The sequence below is a fragment of the Saccostrea cucullata genome, unplaced genomic scaffold (genome assembly GCF_032062105.1).
Source record: "Saccostrea cucullata isolate Sc308-1 unplaced genomic scaffold, CSIRO_AGI_Scuc_v1 ctg4367, whole genome shotgun sequence".
NCBI lineage: Eukaryota > Metazoa > Mollusca > Bivalvia > Ostreida > Ostreidae > Saccostrea > Saccostrea cuccullata.
In genome coordinates, this window is record NW_026940866.1 from 28285 (window position 1) to 40672 (window position 12388).

Here is a 12388-nt window from a genome sequence, read left to right on the forward strand (position 1 = left end):
CTATAATGTCCATGTGTTGCTATATATTGTTTTACGGCATTGTGTAAAAAGGAATAACTCGTCCTATCAAATGTTATCCAGAAGCTTCTATATGTGACGTCATAGGTAAACATATAATGGCAATGTCCATGTTTTGCTATGGGAAACCTAAAATACGTGTCGAATAAAAAAGTAATATAGGAGGTGCACAATGGCAATATGTAATAAAGATTCTGTTAAAGTTTCATTAATTTTCACTCAGTAGTATAATAGGAGTTGCGGATAAGAGATAAAGCGTAACAGACGGACAGACGGACGGAAATACCGATTACTATATACCCTCCCACTTTTCAAGCAGGGGGAATTATAATAGGGTAGGTAGATAGGGATTTTGTTTTTATTGTAAAAAATAGTTTTCTTAGTACAAGGCCTTTCTTAAAAAATCGTTTGTTTGGAATTGCCGCCTGAAGGGTTTAAGACACAGGAGGGAGGGATGGAATTTTTTTTTTTAATTGAAGATAAATTTGAAATTTTTTATAAAAAAAATCTCAGTAAACAGTAAATACATTTTCTGACTCTAAAAAAAAGTATCTATCATCAACAGAAAAACCTAATTTTACATAGATCTGACACTTTATTTCAGTGTTTTGTATGGTGCATGTGACACATATAATGGGAAAATAAATTGATAAGATAAAAAAAATCTTTCTACTTTTTGTCAATATTTTTTTTTCAAGAGGGGGCATTTCAATGAAGCGGGAGGCAATTCCAAACAAACTATCATTTTATTTTGGCCCAGCCTAGCATTTCTTTGCCTGTGACATTTATATGTGGCGGAACAAATAAACAGTAGTAACTACTATTAAATCAAGATTGGAAGGGAATACCCTACATGTAGGGTTTGACTATGAAACAAATATTTTAAGTAATTATATTATTTAATATAGTATTAATTATAACAAAACGGTATGCAAGATTCAGTATTGTTTCTCATACATGTTCCTGTTTTTAGCTCTACTGGTCAGAGACCAGAAGAGGTTATGCGATTGTAAAGTGTCCGTCGTCCGTCCGTCTGCCTAGCTGTCTGTCTGTCCGTTTGTCTGTAAACAATTGCTCAAAATGCTACTCCTCCTACAGTTTTAACTTGGCACACAAGTAGACTACACTAAGATAATAAAATAGTGCATCGGTTTTTGATTTCGATGGACGGTGTTGCCATGGTTACTAAAATTAGAATTTTCTGTGAAATTCCTTTAAAACGCTACTCCTCCTACAGTTTTGGTCTGATTTTAATATAACATGGCACACAAGTAGACTACACTAAGATACATTATTCAGTGCATCGTTTTTTGATTTCGATGAAGGTGTTGCCATGGTTACGCAAAAAAAAAAATTATTAGTGAAATTCCCTTAAAACGCTACTCCTCCGACAGTTTTGGTCTGATTTCAATATAAATAGGGACACAAGTAGACTACACTAAGATACATAACTTAGTGCATCGGGTTTGATTAATGAACGGTGTTGTCATGGTAACAAAAATAGAAATTTCTGTTAAATTCCTTTAAAACGCTACTCCCCTACAGTTTTGGTTTGATTTCAGTATGAGTTGACAAACAAGTAGACTACACTAAGATACATAATTTAGAAGATCGGTTTTGATTTTGATCAACGATGTTGCCATGGTTACTAAAAATATAATTTTCCGTGAAATTCCTTTAAAACGGTACTCCTGCTACAGTTTTGGTCTTATTTCAGTATAACTTGGCACACAAATAGACTACACTAAGATACATAATTTAGTGCATACTTTTTCGATGTCGATGAACGGTGTTGCCATGGTTACTAAAAATAGACATTTCTGAGAAATACTTTAAAAACGCTACTTCTACAACAGTTAAGGTCTGATTTCAATTTATTTTGGCACACAAGTAACCCAAAAAAGAGACTTAATCAAGGATCATTATTAAATTTATTGCTGTTGTAAAGTTTTAAGTCCAAATGGCTACTTTTCTCTTCCTTTGTTAAAAGTACAAACCAGTTGAGCTGCAATCTCGACAGAGACTTCTGGTTATTTAAATAATGTTGTTTTTCTTGTCAAAGGTAGCACATGTATTTGATCCTGTTCATGTTCAATTCTGAGTATCAAACAACTTCACTTTCGTACACAAAAAGGGGGTTTCAGATCACTTTATCCACTGTGTTGATATGCAACATCTTTTGTATCCAAGTTTATAAACGAAATAAATGACTTTTACCCAGACAATTTTCATGTTCACATGAAACATGTGGAGAAAACGACCAGTATTCAAGATCAAAAGTCCATAAAACAGTACATACTAGAGGTACTGTGAGCAATGAGCTCACTAAATGATACCCCCGCCTCCCATATAAATATAATGGCAGTGTCCATGTTTTGACATGGAAAACCCACAATATGTGTCGGATCAAAAAGTAAAATATGAGGTTACAATGGCAAATATGTAATAAAGATTTTGTGAAAGTTTCATTTAATTTCATTCAGTGGTATGAGAGGAGTTGCGGATAAGAGATGGGTACCCAAAGCGTAACAGACGGACGGACATACCGATTACTATATACTCTCCCGCTTTTCAAGCGGGGGTATCGATACTATATACCTCCCGCATTTCAAGCGGTGGGTATTAATAGGAGAAGAGGAAACATGGACCTCCAAAACATCAGAGGTGGGATCAGGTGCCATGAAGGAGTGAGCATCCCCTGCCGACTGGTCACACCCGCCGTGTGTTCGTTGTCATGGTCGGAAAATCCGTCATCAATTCTGTGTATAATAGATGGACTAACAATTAGTTTGAAAAACGTCAGTCAGATTTTGACTCAATGATAATTTGCTGACAAAGTCATTGTATCATCCATAAAACTAACGAAATGATGACTTTAAACGAGACTGCTGATATTCTTTTTCAACTTGTTTGTCAATAGCGCACCTCGTTTTAGTAATTGTTAATACGTAGAGCATGCTCTTGCGTATTTAATCAACTGAGATGTATAAGCTCCCTACGCAGGTAATGAAGGTATATTATTGCATAAGTAAGGGGAGTTGACGATAGAAAAGTTAAAGTCATGACTAGGAGCACACGGCGGGTGTGACCGGTCAGCAGGGGATACTCACTCCTCAATGGCACCTGATTCCATTTCTGATGTTTTAGAAGTACATGTTTGCTCTGCTAATATTTTGTAATGTTTTATGGACTTTGATATTGAATACTGTTCGTCATTTCCATATCCTTCATTTAAGAGGTCTATCAATATCTGTAGTTTCAGCTTCTTTCAGAACTTCATATGATCGAAAGTGTTTCTTATTTACTTTTGTCTAAAATTGGATAAGGTAACCATTTCAAATGCTGTCTCACTGTCAAGTTTTCGAGGCAAAGAACAATTTTCATCCAAACATTTCTTGATCGGGAATGTGTACATAATGTTTCTATACAGCGCTTATCTTTCCATTCGTTATACTGTGCATTTATTTGTTTGGATTTTACTGCAGCTGTGTCAGATCAAGATTAGGAAATACTATTGTGTATGTCGTTTAAGGACTTCTATTTCCTCATCAGTAGCTGGATCAAAACCTACCATCGGTTCTTCTTTCAACGAGAGTTTCTGAAACCGGTTTCTTATTACTGATTGAACTGGTTCAATGGATAGTTCAATGGAAAAAGTCTATTTTTCCCCTTACTTCAGGATGCTTCCTTAGCTCTGCCATACTGTTCATTCTTTTTAACTTGTCTTCAGTTTCTTCATCCAAATTCTTCCTTTCTGTTGCACAGTTCTGAAAACCATAGTTCAGTACTGAAACGGCACGCTCTGCAGGATTCCTATAGCTATGCCCAAGTGCATATCTAGCTGATCAGGTCCAAGTCAAACTCTTTGAAATGGCAACTACTTGCTATTTTCACGATTCCAAGGTGGTGCCCTGGTCCCTGCCACCACCATCGTCATCGTCCTTTACGTCCTGTGGTGTTTAGGGCAGCAACAAACCTGCCACCATCAGTATACTCAAAAAGAACACTAGGCATCTTTCCCTTAATTAAACTTTCCGTCTGTAATTTTCTTCAGTATTGTTGCATGTCTAAAATGGAGATGAAGCTTGAAATAATGAATCATTTACTGCAATACATAGTCCTTGAACAAATGGTTTTTCTGTGTCGTCAGGAATAGAACAGGGCAATACAACACTTGGTGCCAATGATACAGGTCATATCATGATTCAAGACTACATTCAAGCTCCGTCGTCACAGGGGCAGTACTCTATCACCCTCTGACTCCAGTTGATATAGGACTCCCTGGATAACCCACAGGAACTTTTGCTTTGTCGTCACAAAAGAAAAGTATAACATCGTTTTCCATTTCAACCGAGTTGCATTTTAAAATCACAACACCATAACTTTCCAATTATTGAGTATTTGGATTTCACAAACACTTGCTTTTCTGTGTTTAACTGTGATGCGTTTATTTACTGTTCTTACTGGATGATCACTGTTCCTCTTTTCCTCTGATTCTGAAAGTCATATATTAAAGACAAATGAACCTGAAATTTACTATCTTTTTGTTTTCATTGAATGAAAAAAAAATATCTTGATGCACATTTACAAATCCCATTAATGATTCTGGCCATGGTGTTATTTGAAGCAGGGTAGGAAGAGTTGTAATGTGAGTTTATGACAGACAGTGATATGGGACAATGGATACATGTAGTGATACTTACAGATCATGACAAGGAGCACATGGCGGGTGTGACCGGTCGGCAGGGGATGCTCACTCCTCCATGGCACCTGATCCCACCTGATATTTTGGATGTCCGTGTTTGCTCTGCTCCTGTTTTGTATTGTATTATGGACTTTTGATGTGGAATACTGTTCGTTATCTCCATATGTTTCATTGAAGATTTTTCTACTGCACAAGTAATACAAAGTAAAAGATTGTAAAAACCTCTATTGATAGGGCAGTGGTAACGAGAGAGGAAATTACTACTCAAAATTTGATAAGGATCACTAGGTTATATATGTGTTATTTACCACTAACATAACAACAGACTAAAATTTATTTAACTCAGAAATGTGTTTACTCAGGTTATGAATGGGTATTTATGAACAACATGAACTTTTATCAATGAGGAATGCTTGAAATCTGAAAACAATAGCAAAAGACATTTCATTACAAAAAGTTTATAGCAAACCAGAGAAAAAAATTACACAGTTTTGGGGGAAAGTCCATCATTACACTTAGTCGATGAAGTGTCAATACCGGGTATGGCCTCCCCTTGCATCAATGACGGCTTGACAACGTCGAGCCATGCTGTCAATAAGCGACCGGACGTTTCCAATGGGAAGGTTGTTCCACTCTTCAATGAGGGCATTTCCAAGCTCTGCCAAAGTCGTGGGTTGTGCTCTACGGCGTGAAAGGGCAACTTGCAGCATGTTCCATACATGCTCAATCGGGTTCAAGTCCGGCGAGCGCGCTGGTACTGCTCCACCACCCTGGCGCGATGTGGACGGGCGTTATCATCCATCAGGATGAACTCAGGGCCAACAGCACCAGCGTAGGGTCTGACGTAAACATCGAGGATCTCATCCCGGTACCGCACCCCAGTCATTGTTCCTCTCTCCAGGACAAGAAGATCTGTTTTTCCATCCCAGCTAATTCCACCCCAGACCATGATGGAACCACCACCATAACGGTCATGTTCACTGATGTGGGTATCATGAAAACGTTCACGTCGTCGTCGCCACACTCGATGCCTCCTGTTAAAGTCCAAACAATACCTGGACTCATCGGTGAACAGAACTGGAACCCAATCGTTCTGTGTCCAAACAACATGATCTTCAGCCCAGTCCAATCGCTCCCGCCGGTGTCGAACAGTCAGAGGGATTCGAACACATGCCCTTCTCGAGTTGAGCCCTACAGTGTGAAGCCGATTCCGTATCGTCTGAGTCGACACATTCACCCCCGAGGCGTTCAGGAGGTCGTTACGCAGGCTGGTTGCTGTCCAGAAGGGATGACGTCGTGCCTGAAGAGCCAAAAAATGGTCTTGGCGTTGAGTTGTCGATCTCTGTCGACCATCCCGATGTCGGTGTGCTGCTGTACCAAAAGTTTGCCGTCGGTTCCAGGCCCTGTTTACAACGCTTTGGCTGACATTTAGTGCATTTGCAACGTCACGTTGTGAATAGCGAGCGTCAAGCATTCCAATACATCTACCTAGTTGTTCTGTCGTCAGGCGACGCCTTACACGTTGAGGGGCCATTATGTTGATAAACGTAAACACTCAGGTGAGTTTTTTTTTAAATCTTAGAAAGAATCATACACCGATGCCTGAGTGAAAATCGTGCAATTGTAGCAAAAGTATAAACTGTGACTAGAAACCATTTCCATGACATGAAATGCACGTGCAAGTTTGTTGAAGACATTTTTTATTGCACCTGGACACAAAATTGCCAGTTATGCAGTTAATTGATTATCTTAATATATAGAAAAAATTCTGTGATCCTTATCAAATTTTGAGCAGTATATATATTTTCACATGCATTATACTATATTATATGAAACAATTTAATGGAAGATAGTTACATGTTTAAGTAGTCCAACACCAGATCTCCATTATCTGCATATGGAGTTTATATCTCTAAGTTGATTCGATACGCAAGAGCATACTACTCTAAGTATGAACAATTTTTAAAACGAGGTAACTTATTGACAATCAAGTTGATGGAACAAGAATATCAGCAGCCTCGTTTAAAGTCATCATGCAGTTTGTAAATTCTATGGTCGATACAATGACCTTATCAGCAAATGCAACTATCATCGAGTCAAATGCTGACTGACATTTTTCATACTAATTGTTAGTCCATTATTTATACACTGGATTGACGACGGATTTTCTTGTTATTTCCCGATAATGTCTGCACATGGCGGGTATGACCGATCTGCAGGGGATGCTCACTCCTCCATGGCACTTGATCCCAACTCTGATGTTTTGGAGGTCTTTGATTGCTCTGCTCCTATTTTATATTGTTTTATGGACTTTGATATTGAATACTGTTCATTATCTTCCTTTCCTTTATACTACAAAGCAGATATTGGAAAACTCTAGGATTATTTATGCATTAATACTCAAAAGCAAGAACCTATTTTTTAAAGGAGAAGAGAAAAAACATTGAAGAAATTCTGGAACAAAATTTCTTCATAAAAGAAATTATATATATGGGTTACTCTCCATACTGAAAATAAATTTTTGTAAGTTTCAACTATGAAAGGACAAGGTTTGGTAGCCACTGAACCTGGCCCCATATTTGATGTAAAAATCAGAACACAATTAAAACTGTGAAAGTTTGTAGTTAAAATCTTAAATTGATGCTTGTTTTAAAGCCAGCCCTAATTTTGATTCAAAGCATACACAGAGGCCACAAGAGGGTGCAGAAATGGGACGTTTTCCCTAATTTTTCTCAATTCTGGTGGAATTTTGTCAAATTTTAGATACTTTTCACTTCGGAAGACATAGGGCACAAGCTCGATGCATCATGATATTTTATACCACAACCCCCTATGCAATGCTTAAAGTAGACCCCCGTTTATTTTGAGGTCAAGGTCGAAAATTCACACATTTCGTGTGTGTTTGTAAAACGCTCATTTCCGGGCGATAACGCAAGAAGCTTTTGAGTTTCTGCAGTTAAATTACCATGATGACACTATATCCCCCCTTCTTCTGTCCGTCCCTCCGTTCGGCTGTATTTCTGTCTGTCTGAAACACTTTCGTCTTCAAAGCGATATCTCGAGAAGCCTTTGAACTTTGCAACTAAATTTTACATGACAACTCCCTATGACCTAAAGACGCCTATTGATTTTGAAGTCTAAAGGTTTAGCAGAGGCTGAACGAAAAACGTGTTGTTTTGAACATTTTGACAATGTAGAACGTGATGTAAACATATATTCGATATGTATGTGACTTATTGTTTGCATTTAATTCTTCGTTGAATCAAGTTCGTTGATGGTTAGGGGAAAGATTTTCCCTATTTATACATGAGGTTGAGCCTTTTTTGATTTTTCTTAAAATATAAATCGCTATTTGGTAATATTTAGCATCTGAAATGAAAAAGATATGACGTCTGGAGTGCACAAAATATTATTAATCTGTGATAAATATTTTATATTAAAAGGATCTTCATACATGTATACACATTTGAAGAATAAGCAGTCCAATCTTTATATACATTTTTTATTTGGTTCAAAATAATTTAATAATTCTCCAAATCTGGGGAAGGGGGGTTCAACCTCCAATTTGAGCATCCTCCTTTTTTCTTCAGCGGGTGACACAAATTCTCAGCTTTTTAATTTTGTTTTATTGATCATACACACAGCTGATCCACTGATAGTCGTGTATGTTAAGGAAAATATATTTATAAAAATCATTTAGATTTCCCCCCATGGAAATAATCAGCATAACAATTTAGATATTACTCCATTTTAATCTTTATTTGAAACTGACTTTAACGAACTGAATCAATAACTTATTGTAGAAAACTTTATTTAAAATTAATTTACATTTATAACATTCAATTAAGAAAGTAGATTGCTTTGATCAGCGTGTATATTGTGCCAAGCATGAATGCAATAGAATTAAAATCCTTGAAACCACATAGATGTGCTTGAGGATTCTTTTCAGAACATCTCTTCATCGGGCTTTAAAACTGGGAACATAATTATCTGGTAAAATATTTCGTTTAGCGTATCATTTCTCCTATAGGTACGATATAATGTTTTTTAAAATTTAAACGAAAAAAAAATAGAGCGGAGAAGCCCTTTTGCATTTAATACTTTATGTAAGAGGTCTAAATTTTATTGACTGGTTTCAAATTAAATCCATCATAAATTGAACATTAAAAAATTTCGTCAGGGTTTACAAGTACTTTTTTTTCTTTCTATAGAGCATTTGCAGTATAATCTGAATATATGGTATACCTATACTTAAATGTTAACCAGTTTAAAACTTATGTTAAAGGAGTGCAATAAAATATATGGATAAGAGTGTATAAAAAAATTACTGCGGGAAAGATTCTCACGTGAATTAAGCTATATCGGGAGAGAGAAAATGCGATGGAACGAGTGTACATAAGTAAATAAGCAAAGTATAACTTGAATATATATACGAAAGAGCTAACCTAATCATATCACGTATGAATACAACACCCGAAGAGGAAGGAAAAGGAGCAGGATAGGTGGGTTGTGTTTTTAACTAGGGTCTTCGGTGCAGTCACAAAAGACTATTTATTGCGTTTAAAATAACTTTGATGATAAAAAAAATCCGAGATACAAGAGCAAACCTAGTTGTAACAAGAACCTTAATTAGAAACTCTATTGTCAACAATGAGGATTCAACAAGATGTACGTATGTTATAAGGCCTATTAGTTTTATCTATCGTAACCAGGTTTAATCCAAAATGGATTTTTTCCAGTAGTTTTCAAGCGGGATAATCTGCGATTGTGATTTTTCTCCTCAATGGCCGGAAGTACCTCGAAACTGCGTTAATGGATTTCCTTTCAAAGCGATGTGACTAGAACTGAAGAAAAGCATATCAGTAGATTACGTATTGACGTTCGAATAAAGCAATTTTTATGCAAATCATTGAATAAATTACGCTTTTGTTCAGTGGTACATATTTTTTTTTTAATATGGAATCGATAACTGAAGTAGACGATGATTTTGCTTTACCTACCCTGTGCTATTATTGTCAGCCTGAATAGAAATGCATAAATCATTGTAGGGTCTGTCTAAAGAAACTGTCGATAATCGAAATCAATTTAATTATGTAAGATGCAAGAATAATTTCATTATAAATTCACATTTTGGTTGCAAGAAACGTTAACGACTGATAATTCACGAGAAGCTACAGGTAATCTCTTATCCAAAGGAAATTCTTAATACCGGTAATACGAAAAAGAACTAATGTACATGAAACACTGATTTTCAATTTTTTAAATATAATTCAAGTATAAGAAAAAATTTACTTTCCATACGATTAAAGATATTAATCGCTTTTTCATTGAGTTATATAATGTTAATGGTCTATGTGAAAGGTAAAAATTATCGTACACAGGAGTAAATAATGCCTTCTTAATCATTACGGTCTCATATCACGATAGTAGCAAGTAAGCGATCGGAAATAAAATCTTCTCTAACCCCAATAATCAATGCTCGATGAAACGATGCTCTTCAAATATTTAGACTCGTAAAATAAATTATTTGTAAACAGACGCGACATCACATCTTTATTGCTCACAGATATTGATGAAGGGATGACTGTTGGGAAATTATTTTAATTGTGTTTGTGTTTGACTCCATTTGATAAGGCAACAACATTATACATGTACCATTAACGTTACTAGACCTATATAGTCAGGGAAGATTACTAGACCAAAGACTGAACTAGTTTCAATGGCCATAAGTACATCTTGTAATATGTATAACATTATTGATTTCAATGTCAAATTGATTGACAGGTTAAGCCTATTTGATTAATCAAGTAATATTTATTAATGACTTTAAGTATTCACAAAGCTGGAAAGTGTTAGATTAATCGTTGCATATGCAACCGTTATAGCTATATATATTTTAGTCATGATTTTGTAGAGAGCTGAAATTCTCTACTCCAGGCTTGTGTCCACTTATTAAAGTCAAGAGGTTTAATTTCACTATGAGCAGATTTAATTCGCGGAGATAGCGGATTCTCACCGTCGTGACTTCTTAGAGTGTCCAACATGTCCATAGCACTCTGAAGCCTGTAAGTTAATACGAGTTGTTTGTCCCTGGGCACAAAGGTCGGGAGACTCTGGGTACGAGACAACGACCTTGCCCGTCGCGCGGTATATGGCCTTTGTGGAATCTCCGAACCTGATGTTGAACGAGGTGTGCTAGAATGTAATGGGGTAAATGGATTCTTCCGCACATCAATCATAGAATTTTGGCGTGTAATCGTTGGCCTTTTTACATCCTTGATATCAATTGGTTGTTCGGGGGTCTTATTTCTCTTTAAAAATGGTTTAACCTCAGGCTGACTTGTGGAAATTTTTCCATAAACATTATCTTCATACCCCTTCATCATGGCAAACTGGGCTTCTGGGGACATAAATGAACTAAATCTGGGCTTTTTCGGCAATTCCTTTATAACTGTCATTTCACTTTGATCGTCAATTGAGGACAACTTTGTCTTCTGGAAAGCCATTTTCGCACGTACCAAGGAAGCTACTCTACCTCCAATTGCCTTGAATGATCGTGGGGGTTGTGGTTGTTGGGAAGAGGATGGTAGATTTGCCATTATAGACGAACGGCGACGACTTAGTCCTGCTATTGACATTCTCCTACAGTCAAGCCTCGCTTCTGGAGAAAGAGGCGCTTCTTCTTCATTACTTGGGCTTAATTGTGAAATACTTTCTTTCCTTTCATCATCCCGGGACTTCTGACTTCTTAAGACCGGTCGATCGGGAGGAAAAAATCTCTGCGCTTCTTTAACCCTGGGCGAGAATGATTTGGGACTAAAGGGACTGCTCCTTGGAGACGTTATTTTCGGGCTTGATATTGTTTCCTCACTTTTCCGCAAATTTGGTATTGAACAGTTCATGCTTGATTATAACTTCCTTTCCAAAAAATACACATCCAGCATTTCATTGTAAATGTCGTTTAAGCCTTCTTGTACACCACACACTAGCAATAAAACACTTCAAAACAAATTATAAAGCAATCATGTAGATTCTTCTAGCTGCTGTATATTGACAAAAATCGAAGTAAAGCTGCATGGTCGGCAAACACTGGCCTTCAACAGGTACAACCTCATCATGTAGAAATTGATTATTGACGACTTGTCACACTGCTTTATATATACAGTCTAGATCAAGTGCAGGTATGAAGCATCCCGCCGAGATACAGGTAGAAAACGAGTTATCAGTGTTTCTATTGGTGGAAGATAATGAGAGTTTAGTGATTGACGTGATGCAGTGAAAAGCTTTAAATGTCTGGTCGATTGCATTGAAATAGACTTCATATACCTGAGAATTTATTGTTGTTTATGTATTGATTTTTTATCAAGCATCCAAGTGTATTATTTTGGCGATTATGTGTATTGACGCGAGCGATGATTCAGGGAGTGTCTGCCTTTGAGACTAATAACCCAGATTTTGACGGTAATTATATGGAATGTTCGTGGATACCCGTGTTTGCATTACCTTGATAAAGCATGGCAGCTTCATTGCCGCCAAATTTTGTTAAATTATTAAAATTTAAATTTGATATTACAATACATATTTGGTATTATAAGAAGGAATAATTTTCCTGCTTTTTGACAAGGTCTTGACATTTTTCAATACCTCGATAAAGAGTAAGATCGA